Source organism: Schistocerca cancellata, chromosome 4 (genome assembly GCF_023864275.1).
Source record: "Schistocerca cancellata isolate TAMUIC-IGC-003103 chromosome 4, iqSchCanc2.1, whole genome shotgun sequence".
Taxonomy (NCBI): domain Eukaryota; kingdom Metazoa; phylum Arthropoda; class Insecta; order Orthoptera; family Acrididae; genus Schistocerca; species Schistocerca cancellata.
Window position 1 is genome coordinate 449,943,731 of NC_064629.1, and position 18,310 is coordinate 449,962,040.

At 42.8% G+C, this 18,310-nt stretch overlaps 1 non-coding gene across 1 annotated transcript; it reads right to left on the reverse strand.

The window, feature by feature from the left end:
- Positions 1-2,822: 2,822 nt before the first annotated feature.
- Trnas-cga (transfer RNA serine (anticodon CGA)) lies at positions 2,823-2,896 on the reverse strand. Its single transcript has one exon. It is a non-coding gene; the product is annotated as a tRNA-Ser (tRNA).
- Positions 2,897-18,310: the final 15,414 nt, after the last annotated feature.

Below are 18,310 nucleotides of genomic sequence, written 5' to 3' on the forward strand. Positions count from 1 at the left end.
GCATGTGAACTCTCAGTTTCTCTGGAGCTGTCATGTGTGTTATGGACAACAGCTGCCAGAATATCTACAGGGCCCCCCCCCTCCACTCCTCCCCCCCCCTTCCCAATAGAAGGCACCTAGAGGACGTGTTCGAATGCCAATCTAGCTATGTAAATGATAAGAGCTGCAAGTTCGTATGAGATGTCGAGTAGCCGCCAGAGTTCATTCGTGTTCAGTGTTGTTACCAGGCCTGGTAGGATATACCGTGTCCAGTCACGGTAATGTGACCACATCTCACAAGCCTGAGTAACCAACATGTGTAGGAAGTGTGTCAGTGAGGTTCTGGAAGCCACCGAGAAGGATTGGAGCCATGTCGCCTCGCGTGCCATGGCCACTTGCGCTAGGTTTCTCGGTTGAGAATCCATGTCGTGAACAGCCCGATCGAGATGGTCCCACAGATTCTCGGTTGGGTTTAAATACGGGGAATTTGGTAGACGAGTAGAGTAAACTCAACCAAGTACTCTTCGAACCATACTCATACACGCATACACTGCGAGCTGTGTGACACGTTGTATTGTCCTGCTGGTAGATGCCATCGCGACGAGGAAAAACAAATCATGTAGGGGTGTACATGGCCTCCAAGGAAAGATGCATACTTTTGTTGATCCAGTGTACGTCACAGAATGATGAGACCACCCAGGAAATGCCACAAAAACATTCCCCAGACCGTAAAGCTTCTGTCTGCTGCCTGGCGTTTAACGCCTTACACACCAATGGCCATCTGCCCGATGGAGCACAAAACTTGATTCAGTTACGGTACTGGCGTGGAAATTCCAACCTCCGTCGCCGATGAATAGTAGTCAGCATGGGTGCAGGAACCCAGGCGCCTGATGCGCAGGCTCATAAGCAGCAACGTTCACCGAACGGTCTTCGAAGAGAGAATGTTGGTAGCCCCTTGGTTCATCTGGGTGGTCAGCTGCTGAGCAGTTGCCCGTCTATTCGGCCGTACGCAACTCCGCAGCCGTCGTTCACCCCTGTAACGTATGACCCGTGGAGCACCATAGTTGCCTCGGCGCTGGTTTTGGATAGCGACATTTTGCCATGCACGGTATACTTTCATCATGGCGGTACTTGAATAGGTTATGAGCTTAGCCGTATCGGAAATGCTTCCACCCTTGGCTCAAAAGCCAATGATAATCCCCTTTTGGAGGTCAGATAAATCGCTCTGTTTCTGCATTACGACGACGACAAAGCAGACAGCACCGTTCCTCTTCTCCCGCCCCCTCTCTCTCCCCCCGCCGTGAAACTCTTTATACGTGGTGAGTAACGTAAGATGTAACACCCCTTTTATTTCGTTACCGATTGCATACATCTAAATGCGTTTTTCGACGAATATTAGAGCGTTGCGGGACATGTATATTTTTGTTTGATTAATGTGTTTAGCGCTGGTACCTACTGAGATACTTAAATACTAACGTCTTTTTTTTTCTTTTATGGAACCGTATACTTGGTTCAACAATCATAAAAGAAGGTGGTATACATGGAAGAATCCTGGAGATACTAGAAGGCATCAGATAGATTATATAATGGTAAGATAGAGATTTAGGAACCAGGTTTTAAATTGTAAGACATTTCCAGGGGCAGATGTGGACTCTGGACCACAATCTATTGGTTATGAACTGTAGATTAAAACTGAAGAAACTGCAAAAAGGTGGGAATTTAAGGAGATGGGACCTGGATAAACTGAAAGAACCAGAGGTTGTGCAGAGTTTCAGGGAGAGCATAAGGGAACAATTGACAGGAATGGGGGAAAAGCAAACTGACAAAATTCTGTACGATAATCGAAATGACCTTCGTAGAGTACCTAATTTAGTGACAGATGATAGGGATGGAAGTCCTGTCGATACAGGATGGCCGGCTGGAGTGGCCGTGCGGTTCTAGGCGCTACAGTCTGGAACCGAGCGACCGCTACGGTCGCAGGTTCGAATCCTGCCTCGGGGATGGATGCGTGTGATGTCCTTAGGTTAGTTAGGTTTAATTAGTTCTAAGTTCTAGGTGACTGATGACCTCAGAAGTTAAGTCGTATAGTGCTCAGAGCCATTTGAACATTTTGATACAGGATGTGAATGACACTTTTCTGGCCGGTTCCACGTTTCTTGGCAATATGTATCGTGCTACTATGCAGATTCATTAGCGTGGTTGCCAGAACACCCTCTTCGTGTTCTTTGTCGGTTGCAGTCTTCTTTTTTGTCATCTTATTGACGTTCAAGCAGCCTGTCCGCAATAGCGTCTTAATAATTCGCGCAATTGCCTGGCGCGTCGGACACTGGCGATCCGGATAGATAGTCCTACACCACTGTACCGTTTTTGGCATTCTCCTCATTGATGTACATGTCTGCACGCAACGAATGTTGAAGCAGAAACGAGCGTGTAACGTAGCAAGTTATTACGAAATAACATTCGATTCAGTGAGACACGCAGCCGTGTAGCACGGCGGCTTCAGGATGGCTACGTTTATTCTTCGCTCTGTCTGACAGTGCAGCTGACGTTACCAGCCATGAGAACGGTCTCAAGTAACATTCAGTCGGTACTCAAATTCATACCCCCTACGAATCTAAATAAACCATAGTAATGATCATCCGATTTTGTTCAAACTTGATACGCAATCTTTTGTTACCAAAGAAGGGATCCTGTCAAAATATCGGATTTTTATCTATCATAGTTACGGAGATTGACACACTTACATTTTAAAACTCAGAAACAAGAACAGATTGCAGAATGAGATTTTCACTCTGCAGCGGAGTGTGCGCTGATATGAAACTTCCTGGCAGATTAAAACTGTGTGCACCGACCGAGACTCGAACTCGGGACCTTTGCCTTTCGCAGGCAAGTGCTCTACCATCTGAGCTACCGAAGCACGACTCACGCCCGGTCCTCACAGCTTTACTTCTGCCAGAATCTCGTCTCCTACCTTCCAAACTTTACAGAAGCTCTCCTGCGAACCATGCAGAACTAGCACTCCTGAAAGAAAGGATACTGCGGAGACATGGCTTAGCCACAGCCTGGAGGATGTTTCCAGAATGAGATTTTCACTCTGCAGCGGAGTGTGCGCTGATATGAAACTTCCTGGCAGATTAAAACCGTGTGCACCGACCGAGACTCGAACTCGGGACCTTGTGTAAAGTTTGGAAGGTAGGAGACGAGATTCTGGTAGAAGTAGAGCTGTGAGGACCGGGCGTGAGTCGTGCTTCGGTAGATCAGATGGTAGAGCACTTGCCCGCGAAAGGCAAAGGCCCGAGTTCGAGTCTCGGTCGGGCACTCAGTTTTAATCTGCCAGGAAGTTTCAAGAACAGGATTGGTTTTCATTATCAATAGAAGTCATAACAAAGCTCACAGTGTATAAAATCACTTGATTGGAATTTTCTTTTCAAAACTTTAATTACTCTACGTTACGTAGTATAAAAAATCATTCAAAATTATTAATTGTTTATTATTTTGTTGTGTGAATACATGGGAATGAATGAGAGAGTGTATGCGGGACATACGTTAAAACTTAATATCGTTTTATGACCACTGAAACGAACGAATGTTCAACTTGCTAATAGTGGTTGATCAGTGACTGTTAGATCGCAAATTTAATCGGGTCGAACTTGCAGAAATTCTGGCTGCTTTTTCGTGTGAAAATTGTTGTATAGACTGTGAACTTGGAATGATTGAACCTTTGCCTTATTAAATACGGACCTGATAGCCATTTCATGTGCTTTATTAAGAATTTTCAAATGCTTACTGCAAGTAAACTGCATTCTCCTACCGCCCGAAATTTGTCAAAATGCACTTACAGGAACTGATTTGCAACTTGTGTTACGCGGCCTCTGCGTGCTAGGTATTAGGTAGTGGTTTCATCAACGCTGCTTTACACTGCCTAGCGTGTACCTGCTACTACAGAGTGAAGGGACGTCGGAAGGAAGAAATATAGAGGTAAGTGAACTGTTCGATGAAAGAGACAGAGAGAGAGAGAGAGAGAGAGAGAGAGAGAGAGAGAGAGGGAGAGGGAGAGGGTAAGGAGACGACAGAACGACCAAACAACCCTGCCCCGCCGCAGGCGGTGTGCAATGCAGACTTTAAACAGGCGGATGTGTTGACATTTTGACACAGCGTTGCACTAGATCCCCGCGTGGCGGTGTTTGCACCGCTAATGCCGATTCCGGCCACTGTGCTCTCACTTTCTAGGACGATTCTCGAATTTTCTTACGACAGGTTTCGACGTCAACATTAACAAACGTTACGTCACTGTAATTGTCTTCTCAAGAACTATCGAATGCAGTCATAAAAAGTATGCGATTCTTCTTAAAAAAAGTGCTTGTTTCAGTATCTCCGTTGGTACCAGCACTAAAAACGTTAACCAAACAAAAAAAAGTGCCCCTCGACGCTGTAATATTTACCGAAAACCGAGGTTCGATATGTGTAACCGTTCACGAAATAAAAGGGCTGTTACGTATTACGTGACTCACCCTATGTATCCTCCACTGCTAGTGCTGCCACCTGCTGCCTGTAAGTGGTTATTGCACGGTGACTTCGAACACAGGACCGTGTATAAAGGATGGGAAAAGTCAGATGTTAAGCTATCACTGTGAAGGCCACAGAGATACGTGAACTCGTATGAGGTAGCATTATCAGCGCGTGATAGAGTTTTTAAAGGGGCCTCGTTATGGGTATCTATACGGCCTGCTGGTCGAATCGTGGATCATCCAGAGTATCGGGGCTTTCGGATGTGACAGTGGCCCCCTGCTAGACTCCATGCGAACATAAGGGCAGGCATACTCCTTGTCAACGTTCCGGTTGGTTACGTACGACCACCACAAGGGAGGATCGCCTTATTGTTCACCAAGCACATCGTTACCCCTTTGATATCTGCGTTACCACCCGAGAACAAGTAATGGGCTCCCTGCAACATACTGTACCATCTCGCGCCGTTGGCTGGAGATCAGGAGCAGCCAGAGTAGTGAATTACTGGGCGATGCGTAGGCTGCTATTAACACATCATCACAAACGACTACGTTTGAAGCGGTGCCGCGACCGGCAGGTAAGGACTGCTGATGAATTGCGCTGCAGACGTAGTTCTGCACTACCCAGGATGACTATAATAGGCGATTATGGCGGCGACCTGGGAAGAGGTCCCATTGTTCCAATATTTTGTAGAGGCTCAGCGGCGTTACTCTGGTCGTCATGCTGTGGCAAAGCAACAGGTATGAGTTCAAGCCACAGATGGTAACAACTGAAGTAACGCTGACGACACAGTGGTACGTCACGGATATCCTATGTCCTCATGTGCCATTATCGTGGTGCAATTTTTCAAAAAGACAGCGCTCATCCACACAGGCACGTGTTTCTATGAACTGTCTGTGTAATGTTGCTATATTCCCGTGGGCAGCGAGATCCCCAGATCTGATCCTGATACAACATGATGGGACCAGCTCGAAAGTCAATTTCTTTCCAGTGGCAGTATCCAGGGTATCAACGACAAAGTCAACAGTTGTGGGCCAGCTTGCCTCAGGGGAGAAGTACAACTCCTTCATGATGCCCATCCGAACCGACTCAGCGTATGTACCACACCTAGAGTGGGTACACAGTCATACTGATAACTGGCCTCATACTGCAAAGTTCTTTATATATTTGACTCTGTTTTGTAATAACTGAAATAAAATCCGATACCCTCTAAAACTGTGAAGTTTAATTTCGTTTCCTCCTCTCCTTCTCTGTGTTTCCCTTATTTCCACAGGCAGTGAATTTCGTTCGTTCCGTTTGTTGCACTCTTATTCTTACCCTCTGCTTAGGATTCCAGGATCCTTTCAATAATTTTTTTTTTTTTTTTTTTTTTTTTTGCACTTGTACTGAATTTTCATTCTTGTCGGATACCGTCTGTCGGGCTACCTCTGTGCGTACAACTCAACTGTTCTCTTCGTGTTCTTTCTACATTCTTCGAATAGAAGTAGAGTATTTAATTTTCTTTTGTTTGTCAAAGCCGTTCATTATTGTCAATGTAACAGGAATTCTACACACATGAGCGACACAGAATGAAAGCTAAATTTGGTCTGTGCCCCTTTTATATCGCTATTGCGGTGGTGCAACACTGTCTTCCTCTTGATGCGATGTGACTTGATTCCTTATTTGGATATGAAACCACTAACGTCCGCGTAAGATAGCAATAGGTTTCCAGTTCGTAACAGATAAATCCTAAGCAACAAATATTGTAGTTTCTCCGAAACCACTAACCGGATTTTGAAGCGTGATACTCCGTTGAGCTTGGTCCTGTTGGAACTACGGCATTAGCAGTAGATATCGCTGTAGTTCTGTTTGAAAAAGCGAAGTTGATACCGATATCTCTTTGATAAATATAGTTATGAGAATAGACTATACGTCATTTAACGAAGACTTTATCACAATTCATCACGCTGCAAACAGATCTGTGATATTTTAAACGGTTCCGAAAATTTTTAAGACGAATAACAGGTGACTTGCCCTATGCATTGTATACTATTTCAATTTTTCTGTCTACAGTTACACTTGAGGTACATCCTTTGCGTTGATAATCCTCAAGCAGAGTACGTAATGTTTTACTCGAGATACACATTTTTCAATTGCTGAAAATGAAGTAGATTCGTTGCATACCTGACTCATTTTCGACGTATTTCCGTTGCGATAAACTGTAAACAGAAGCTCTTATGAATGCTCGATCACCCAGGCTCCCTGTTTCAACAAAACGCATTCAACGAGAGTACATTAGAAAGCCGAATAAACAAAGCAAGTAGATACTTTACTTATATTTTTACGCAATATGTACCAAACTAAAAACATTGTCATTGATATGACGATCTGTTTACGAGGCCAAGAGCTTTTCACTTCAACCTTGTATTTTCCCGCTTCATACTTGGAATTTGTCTGTAGCAGCACTCTTTCAAAATGCCATAATAGTTTTCGGTTTTTACAGAGCTCTAGGTTCACAAATTTCTTACAGACTTGTTTGTAAATCATTGATAACAATACAGCTTGTTTGTTGGATTTATCTTTCTTGCCGTTAATGTTTTATTCTGGTGTTTCTCTTGTATCGTATTCAGTGTAAACTTGGTTCCTAGGTAACAAAAATTCTTTCATTTTTTTCTGTATCTTTTGACTAGTCATCATCGTCCCCTATACTGCTCTCAATGATTTTGCATTCGTTTTGTTTATACCTAAGTGAAATTCTGTACTAAGCAATGCGTCAGTGCGGCTGAACGGTTTCCACTGTTCCTCTACAAGATCAGTGTTATCAAAGGACGTCAGCACTGATACCATTTGCGCCGACATTTTTATTCACATTGAGAATTTCTTTCTTTTTTCTTCCTCTTTTGCTTTTTCGAAATAAAAGTCAAGCAGTCATGGTAGTAAACTGCCATCTTGCACTAAACATATGTGATGAGATGTTGTTCGTAGATTTACATTTTTTATTATTTACTCGATTTATAATTCAAATTACGCGTCGTTTTTTGCACGTTGCCCAATTCGTTCTCGGATTCTGCACATAGTATTGCTAAAAACATTCTCTAGTTTTCATTTAAATAATTTTTTAGAGCAGTAAATGCAGAACATCGCCAATACATGTAGAAAGTGTGTATCACATGATGACGTCGTGAGCAAAAATAACTACAAAATACTACTTCTAAGTCAGATTTAAAGTAAACAAGTAGATGACTTTTGTCTGTTGTCGGCATGTGTGAGTTTGGCCATGAGACGTTCATCTGTGACGCCTGACTGCTGTTGTTGGCCGCGCTGCAGGTAGGAATGTTTTCCTGCTATTAGCTTACATATCTTAGTCCTCGTAAACGTAAAGTTCTGCGCTGGAGCGCCAAGAAACTGGTGTAGGCATGCGTATTCAAATACAGAGATATGTAAATAGGCAGAATACGGCGCTGCTGCCAGCAACGTCTTTGTAAGACAACAAGTGTCTGGCGCAGTTGTTAGATCGGTTATTGCTGCTACAATGGCACGTTATCAAGATTTAAGTGAGCTTGAACGTCGTGTTGTAGTCGGCGCACGCGCGATGGGACACAGCATCTCCGAAGTAGCGATGAATTGTGGATATTCCCGGACGACCATATCACGTGTGTACCATGAATATCAGGAATCCGCTAATATCTCAAATATCCGACATCATAGCGGCCGGAAAAGGATGCTGCAAGAACAGGACCAAGGACGACTGGAGAGAATCGTTCAACGTGACAGAATTGCTACCCTTCCGCAAATTGCTGCAGATTTCAGTGCTGGGCCATCAACAAGTGTCAGCGTGCGAACCATTCAACGAAACATCATTGATATGGGCTTTCGGTGCCGAAGGCCCACTTGTGTACCCTTGATGACTTCTCTACACAGAGCTTTACGCCTCACTGGGACCGTCAACACCAACACTGGGCTGTTGATGACTGGAAACATGTTGCCTGGTTGGACGAGTCTCGTTTCAAATTGTATCGAGCGGATGGACGTGTACGGGTATGCAGACAACCTCATGAATCCGTGGAGCCTGCATGTCAGCCGGGACTGTTCAAGCTGGTGTAGGCTCTGTAACGGCGTGAGGCCTGTGCAGTTGGAGTGATATGGGACCACGTATCCGTCTAGATACGACTCTGAGGTGACACGTACGTAAGCATCCTGTGTGATCACCTGCATCCCTTTATGTCCATTGTGCATTCCGACGGACTTCAGGCAATTCCAGCAGGACAATGCGACACCCCCCTCGTCTAGAATTGCTACAGAGTGGCTCCAGGAACACTCTTCTGCGTTTAAACATTTCCGCTGGCCACCCTACTGCCCAGACATGAACATTATTAAGCATATCTGGGATGTCTTGGAGTATTTTAGACATTAGTCGAGTCCATGCCACGTCGTGTTGCGGCACTTCTGCGTGTTCGCGGGGACCCTACACGATACTAGGCAGGTGTACCAGTTTATTTGGCTCTACAGTGTATTTCTAGTGGTAGTGAAGAAGTAATGTGTGATCTCGAGGGCCAGAGTAATGATAAATATGTTCCCTTTTCCTAGTATGTTGCTCTGCGTATATATATACACTGCTTGGTGCTTCGTTCACGACTGACCTTGTCCACAATGGTTACGATGCTGTTGGGCAATGGTCGTTAAACTTTCTTTGTTAAAGAGCCAACACTGACATCTTGGGATGGCATCTCGGGCCACATATGTACCGATTTTACTATCGGTTTGTAACCTACGTGAATTAGTGTGTGACGAGCCTCCAGTAGACTAGCTACACTTGGCTTCTGGTCCGTAAGTACTGATCGTTCTGCCACACTCAGAGACCCTAAAGGTGTGACACTGTAATTGCCTGAAAGAGTGTTATGTTGTATGAGCATATGATTGATTACTAGTTGTAATTGTACTTATCTTAAAATAAAGAACAACCGCCTTTAACCACAGTCGTCATTTTCTTTCAATGCGTGATGCATTTTCAGCCCTGGGTCTCATTTCAGGTACTTTGACAGTCCACATCATTTTTTTTCTTTTAGATTTAGATTTAGGTTAACGCTGGTTCTGAAAAGATGGCCATGGTATATTGCTAGGTGGCACATGGTGAATATAAATTTACAAAACTAAGAGAAACCATTAAAAATAATTTATTTTTCTATTTATGGTAGTTTTGTAAATTATTATTTCACAGTTTATTACTCTGTAATATGTAATTGCGATTTTACCAGGACCATAATTAACCCAAAAAAATTGATATAGACTGTGAAAGCGCCTAAGGATAAACCCCGAGGGCTGGAAATACATCGTGCATTGAAATAAAATCATGATTGTGAGTGAGGGCGGCTCTTCTTTATTTTACGAAAGTAATACAGTCAAGGAACAAACAATGGCAACAATGGATAAAATTAAATTGTGCTTAGATTTAAATGCACGGTGCAATATTCGCACAATCACACATATTAACTAAATGTTGAGAATCCCGTTTTCTTCTAATCATTGCGTTGTATTACAACAGCCTTGATTTAATTTCATACTCATTGCTACAGATATGTACCGCATTTGAAGATTACTCTCTCTCTAATGCACAGTCACGATTCCATATTACTTCCGCTTGAAATGTATACCATATCAGCTGAATGATACGAGGCACACACGGCCTAGAGTTATCCTCAATCGGAGATGAAAAAAAAAATCCCCTCCTCACACATCCCCTAACCCCGTAGTGGCCGTGCTACTCTACCCTCTGCTCCTGAGGTAAGCGGCCAACTTAAGTTTCGTGAAGACCGAATTTACCAACGTCAATTAAAATTGTATGCGTCTTTTAATTGTCTCTGTAAGTATTTCTATTTGTTACTGACTGTGAGCAAGAAAACTACATTAAGAAGCTGTTACCTTAACAAACGTTTTTGGATATACTGTTAGTTGCTAGATACATAATGTTACAAAGTACGTCACGAGAATCGCGTGCCGCACGGGTACTTGATACTGGGCGTCCGCAGTTTGACGACCACTGTTTTAAGGTAACCTAGCAATCTTGATAGGCTGTGACGATGTGCGTTCGTTACATGAAGATTACTGCTGTTGTTACTCGGTGATGTTGTACCTCATCATCACCTAAATGAACATAACTGATTATACAGTCATTAGTTTCTTCTAATTTTACCGACGACGCCACAAACTGGATGCTGTTTAAGTCTGATAACGGGGGTTCACCATGATGAATTGTTCTGGAAGTGCGGAACATCTACAGAACTTTTTGATTTGAAAATCTTCGTATGTAGCTCATGATTTCTGTGCAAATAACGTGTCACCATGTGTATATGACTTATTCGTTTTTAAAATAATAATAGTCATGATTCCTCGTCCCCCTCTTTCTCCCTCCTCCCCTTACTCCCCAGCCTCACCCCCTACTTCTCCTCCTCTTTCTCCTCTTCTTCTTCCTCCCTTCTTCCGGTATCTGTCTAACATGTTCCCCAACTTTTCCTCTGTCTTTCACGGTTTCGTTTCGCTTTTCACTTGGGTTTTCATACTTTTATTTATATCTTACAGGATCCACTCTTTGTGAATGTTAGTCCATCTTTTCTTATTTTCTTCGAACTTTTCTTTTACAGTGCGTATGTTCAGTTCACTTCTGATCCCCACTGTTTTTTTACGTTCTTTAGATTTCTTAAGTATCGTGCCTCCTTGTTCTAGATACACACTTCGTTATTCTTGTTTACGACCCACGACTGACTTCCGGATAATGGTGTAGTAGACCAACAGTCGTGAAACTTTAATCACGTGTATATTTCAGTTTGCTTAAGCCCCTTTTGATTGTTTCACAAGTATTACTCAACCTATTCACTTTAATTTGTATATCTTCATCAGAACACCCATCCTTAGCGCGGACGTGGAAGGTTGTTCCTGGGAGGTAGGAGTGAAGGAGAACGCTATGTGACATCGGCATCCCGATTACAAAAAGCTCATGCACGATAATGATTAGACATTGGTCTCTACTTCGCTTTTATACTTTCCTTAACGCCTCACGTGGCCAAAGCGCCACTAGGCAGCATTATCTCGAGGGGGAGGGAGGTTGGAGCGGTCATATTCTTTCGGGTAATCACTGTATATTGCAAGCATCAGAATTTGGCTTAAAGAATCTTAAGTCGAATTTTGCCAAGGTAGCGTGTTATGAAGGTAATTAATGTTGTCATGTTTGTTAAGGTGAACCGTGTCCCTACTAACTTGGTGACAGCAGTACCCTTGCTGCGTGCGGATAGGAGTACCCTTCGAAAGTCCCAGCTAGACCGTGCTGGCCATTTCTGTCACACAACGCAGTCCACCTGCTGCAATAAACTACCATCACTGATTTGTCTGTTTCTTTGTTTATTGAAGTGAAGAAAACATTACAATGAAGGATAAAGTTACACTTAAGTAATTCTTTTGGGCACGGTAGAAGGCAAAAGTCGGAGTAGCACACAGCTCCACAGACCATTGTTTTCAACAAAACCGCGATTTCTTCCCTTTGTTTTCGTGCTACATTCAATGTATCTGACAATAATCCGGATCTCGTTTTGAGGCGATTAGACAGTGCATGAAAACTGCATCGTTGTTGCAAGGGGTCTTCTTCTCTTGTTCAGCGATCTCCTGATTTTGTTCTTTCTTGGCAATGCCCCTCTACAATTTGATGAATAAGAATCAGATGGAACTCGGTCAAATATTTAGTACGAAAATGACTGGTATGTAAAAAAGATTTTTTTTTTGAATTTCACTGTTCTTTCCCTAATACACTCCATATCACACCCCACTGGTCTACTGCTCCAATTGACTGATTACAGATTTTGGTTTCAGTTTTCCGAGATTGCTTTGGTGGTCTATTTTCCTTATTAACGTCCTTTCAGTATTATAGTGTGTGGACAACCGACGAGAAATAGTAATGAAATTTGAAATGTCACCTCGAAAAAAATCACCCACTAACCACGAAGCTTAGTGATGGTGTTTGTCGTCCTCTGCCTATTCACCCTTCAGCGTGACACATTTTTCCCCGGCGATGGATGAACCCGCGGAGATCATGGTTGTGGAAGTCTAGGTTTTGGCTGTTCAGGAAACGTTACACTTCGAAGACCACCGCGTGGTTATTCTGAAAATGTTTCCTACGCTCTAGTCTCTTCATCCAAGCAAAGAGGATGAAGTCAGTGGTGGCTGTATCAAGAGAACACGGGACGTCAAACAAAATTTGGTAGCCCAGAAAAGCAGCATGTATGACTCTGTGCTGTACCGAATGAGATGGGACGATGTCGTGCGACAAAAAGACTGCCTTGGACTGCTTCCCCAAATACTTTGTCTTGGCAGTTTCCCGAATCTCTGCAAGAGATTTCGATGGCATGATCCTGTGACAGTTTCCCTGTTCCAAGCCTGATCTGTTAACAACTCATCATCACAGCAAATAAACAATCAGCAACTCTTTGCTCGATGATCGATGGATCTATGTCTTTCTCGGCGGTGGTGAACCAACACCTTCACACTAGTTCTTTTGCTCCTTTGTTGCGGGTGCATAGTGCTACAACCAGCTCTCGTCCATTGTGATACAATTAGGCCCCGAAGAAGTGATCTTGATTGATTTGACACTACTGCACCATTTCCGCTGCTACCTCGGTTCGACAATCTTTTTGAGTGGGTATGGGCAGTACCGGAACTCAGCGGTCGGGGAATTTTTTGTCCTGAAAATATCGTGCGAGATGATGAAAATTGCTGAATTAATGATTTTTACTTTTTCCACTATCGCTTAGATTGCGATAAGCCCGTCTTCGAGCATCAGGGCTTCCATTTCTCTTGCAATTCCTGATTCTTGACAGAGAGATGGCCTGTCATTTGGACGTGTTTGGCCACACTGGGACCTAAGGCCCCACACAGTCACTGTGTCATATGAAGGTGCATTGTTGCAGCGCTGCTCCCCTTGGAATCTAGAAACAAATTTCCCGACCATAGCCCGTTTTGTCAATGAGCTTCTCTAGCGGCGTGCTACAGAACTGTTGTGCGGAGAATTCAGTGCATACCAAGATTGCAGTCATGAACCTGAAGACAAACAAGAGATTAATTACGTAACTTTAATTTTTGGAAATAAGGAAAACTTCGACTGCCCCTCGTATACACGTCTCATCTGTCGCGCTACTTCAGTGCCATTAGTATGGTTGTCGAACTTAGTCTCTGTTCTCTCTCTGCAACTTTCGTCAAGCCTTGGGATGCTCTGATGAATTTGACCTACTGGAACAAATTTGGGCTTGAGTGCCATTTGCCAACACGAAGCATGTGTGTTCTGTCCAAATAATATTACAGAAGTTTATTTACTATATTGCCTGCTTTTTCCTAAGGGACTTCCGTACATGCTATGTCAGCTTTTGTAACTGTGTAAATTACAAAGTCAGGTACATATATGGTTTATAGTCACAAAGAAGAAACGTTCATATTCCAAACCAACTTATTTCCAACGTAATGTACTGCTTGAAAGCCAAGCGCCATTTGGACAGGAATACGCGTTCTTAAGTACACGTATCTTTCATTAGTGTGAGGGCAGATCTGACCTTCACTTTTACATAACCTACAAAAGAAGTATGTGGGAGCAGTCTTTATCCTCTAGAAGGAACGTTGTCACAAGCATACAAAGTAATAATAAATATTTGTCTCGAGAGATTTCAACAAAATTGGAGTGTGGGGAAGAGAATCTTGTGACCAATATCAGGAACAGTTGAAGTTCTTTACTCTTGACGTGCATACGGTCACTTCCCGGAAAAAATGATTTTCATTCATAAGCGTTTCTCTCCAGACATTCAAACGGTTGTTCCATTGAACGGCAACATTCTTCGCAGTACAATGATGATAACATCTAGTTTCTTCCTTAATAAGTGAAACTAAATTATCTGAAAGAAGTTTGAGGAATGCTTCCAATACATTACAACTATCCGTAAGTATAAAAAAGTGTGTGTGAATGCCTGAGGGACCAAGCAGCTGAGGTCATCGGTCCCTAGACTTATACACTAATTAAAGTAACTTAAACTAACTTATGCTAAGAACAACACACACGCCCATGCCTGAGGGAGGACTCGATCCTCCGGCGGGAGAGGCCGCGCAATCCGTATCAAGGCGCCCCAGACCGCGCGGCCACTCCGCGCAGCTTGTAAGTATAAAATCACACCAAACTCTGATGAGTCGAAGTTACGTTTCACAGGACACAGCTCCTTTTCCTGCCACTGAAAGTTGTCCACAGACCGGTGTGGAGCTCTGTTGTCAGTCCCTTCTCGATCATCATCATCATCATAATCATCATCATCATGATCATCATCACCATCATCATGATCAACGACGACGACGTCGTCAATTTCGCTACTGCAAGGCGAGCGCGAGAAACTTGGAGAACGAGCCTGCGGCCCAGAAACGTTGAAAGGCCAGGATCGGCAATAGGTACAGCATCCTCATCCAAAAACAAGCAAAAGTTAACTGCTCATAAGTAACATTCCAGGCCTGCCTTGCACGTCTTCAGACTATTTGGAAACATGTTTTTTATTGTAATCCCACCAAAAGGAGCGAAAAACAACTAATAAAGCTGCTTCTGCCATCTATGAGCAATATTCATGTAGTTATAAGTACGATTAACAACTGCGTTAAGCGCTGCGGGTGAAATCGTCTATTCATGTTGCATTAACACTTAGAAACTCGCGTATAACTCATTGGCGCCGCTACCGCTATTGCCTGCTGCCGCGTTCACAGGACGGAGAAAAACAAATTGACAATGTTGTAGCGAAGATTTTTTTGTCCCGATTTTAGATTTCAGCATACCGCTGCACTTTAAAACTGAGATGATTTTGTAACGGAAAAACTGTTTTACTTTTACTTTCTTTTAATTTTCATTTAATTTCACATTTTACTAGGAAGTCTGTCGCGAATAGCAGAAAGAAGAAACTAAATTCAGTAGTATAGTTGAACATTATTTTTTTAGCCAGAGCAGCACAGGCGCGTACCCGACCGGACGCAGCCACTATTTGCTATTTGTTCTGCCTACAAGGGCGGACTCTTTAGCATCACGAGGCTCGGAGTAAGCGAGGAAAAGTGACCTTTGAACACAGTCGGTGTGAAATATCATTCGTGTACGCCATGCGTGTGTCACGCGCTACCGCGTGATCAAAATGTTCAAATGTGTGTGAATTCCTAAGGGACCAAGCTGCTAAGGTCATCGGTCCCTAGACTTACACGCTACTTAAACAACTTAAACTAACTTATGCTAAGCACACACACACACACACACACACACACACACACACACACACACACACACACACACACACACCATGCCTGAGGGAGGACTCGAAAACCTGTTGTTGCAGAGTCGTCGGGAGGAGGATTGCGAGTGTCACTGTGTAGCAGGGGCTGGACTTAGAAGAATCCGATGTAGGTCGCCACGCTCGCCTCTGCACCATGAACAAAATGAAATTTATAAATGAATGAATGAAATGAAATTTATAACACAATGAAGGCACTTTGTAGATAGACTTGTACATAGTAGGTCATGTGCCGGGGGCTGCTTCCAGTAATAGTAATCCTATCTCCCGCTTTATGAGATCCTCCTCGGATCCCCGAGATTCGTGCCGAGTTCCGTACTTTAACCCACTCAGTAGCCTACTTTTGAGCCAAGCAAGTGAAGAGCAGGCGGCCCACTAGTAGAAGTTGTTCTCTACGTACAGTACCTTGTGGGTGAGTTCCATGACGCGAATTCGTGCAGTCCTTCCTACTTACTCCCAGGACTCGTCAGTGGGACGCGGCGAGTCAGATGTGACTTTCCCCTTTGTAAGTCTCTAACTTTCTTTATTTTTGCTTAGTTGCTTATTGACGTCTATCAAAAGAACTGATCTAACTGAATTACTGCTAAGGCAATGGTATTGTTCCCAAGCGTTTAGTACGAAGGCTTGATGAAATGTAATGCCTTCTATTTTTTTATGCGAAAACACTTAAAACTATTTAAATAAAATAAACGTTGTTAACGTTGTCCGTTTTTATCCTTCATGTCTACATATTTGTTTCTCAACATAGCCATCCTGGCGACAAACACATTTCTTCCAACGAGAGACCAGTTTGTTGATACCGTCGCCGTAAATGTTTGTTGGCAGAGCCGCAACCTGACCTCCGCTTGCACCACTTCATCACTATCAAAGTGAAGTTCTCGAAGGTGTTCTTTAAGTTTTGGAAACATGAGAAAATTGGATGGGGCAAGTCGGGACTGTATGGACGATGATCGATGACCTTGAACCTGAACCTGTAAGTAAGATTGCTGGAGATGTCGTAGCGCTCGTGCGTGGTCTTGCATTGTCATGCTGAAGGAGAGGGTGCGTCACATGAGGAGGAACCCTTCGAATTCGAAAATCGATTACAGCAAGCTGTTTCTCACACACCGACATAGTTACGTTACACACCGCTATGTTATAAGCTACAATTAGGAGCTCTCTAACGACATGTCACGTAATATCCAAAACGATATTAAGAACAGAATAAGAAATTCGGAGGCATTATTTTTCAGCACTCCGTTGTAGACGCTAGATTTCATCGTTCTCTAAAAAAATTTACTCTCTCTCTCTCTCTCTCTCTCTCTCTCTCTCTCTCTCTCTCTCTCTGTATGTGTATATGTGTGTGTGTGTGTGTGTGTGTGTGTGTGTGTGTGTGTGTGTGTGTGTGCGTGCTCTCCGTACCGTTGCCATTATTCAAATGACTTAGAGGCTTCCATTAAATCACAGGGATTGTATTCACTACTGCTTACCTTGTGATTTTTTTTTTCATCTGAAAATATACTTGTAGCTACAGAACGCGGTCGAAAGTGCTGAAGAGACAAAATTATCATTTTTTGTATTTAACTCGAAATCAGTAACAAACTGTGTCATAAAGTTTTTGTACTTGACTTTAGTGATGAAAAATTAATCACGCAAGCACAATAACTATCACATTTACAACAGATATTACTGACATTATTCGAAAATGAATGTGAGAAATTGTAAAGCTAAGTATTTTATGTTAATTTTATAAGACGTCAGTAGTCAGCCATGAACTGCAGCAAAGCGACAATTGATGTAAATAACCAAAATTTTTGTTTGTTTCTTAAACTGTGACTTTGTATTATTCTTGAGTATCAATTACATCGAGAAATTAACTACTTTCTCTGTATGATAAAGGCAATGCATAATTACAACTGTTACGAAACATTAACGTTATTGCGCAAACAGTTAAACTGCTTGTAATTACTCTTTGATTGGCAATATGACTTTAGAAAATGTTATACGAGAAAGGAAATAATCAGTTTTGTAAAGTAATACTAACAGAATATTGTTATTGATCATGTTAACGAGTTGTTAATAATGCAATAGCAACACGTTTCACTAACATAAATGAGCCTCTTGTTACATCTCTAACTAGTAAAAATATGTTGTTTCCTTTCAACTGCAGCACAGTTTTGTAAGCAGTGAACTGTTACCACACTACGGCATCTATACGGCTCGTGGTATCACTCCCTCAGAAAGAGATCAGTCAATCGCATACATATTTATAATTATAGATAATGCAAACAATCTGATTTACAACGTAGCTTCCGGCTGGTCCCGGCGGAGGTTCGAGTCCTCCCTCGGGCATGGGTGTGTGTGTTTGTCCTTAGGATAATTTAGGTTAAGTAGTGTGTAAGCTTAGGGACTGATGACCTTAGCAGTTAGGTCCCATAAGATTTCACACACATTTGAACATTTTTTTTTTTTTTTACAACGTAGCTTCGATAAAGCAAATTATTATACACGCATTACGTAAGTAGCAA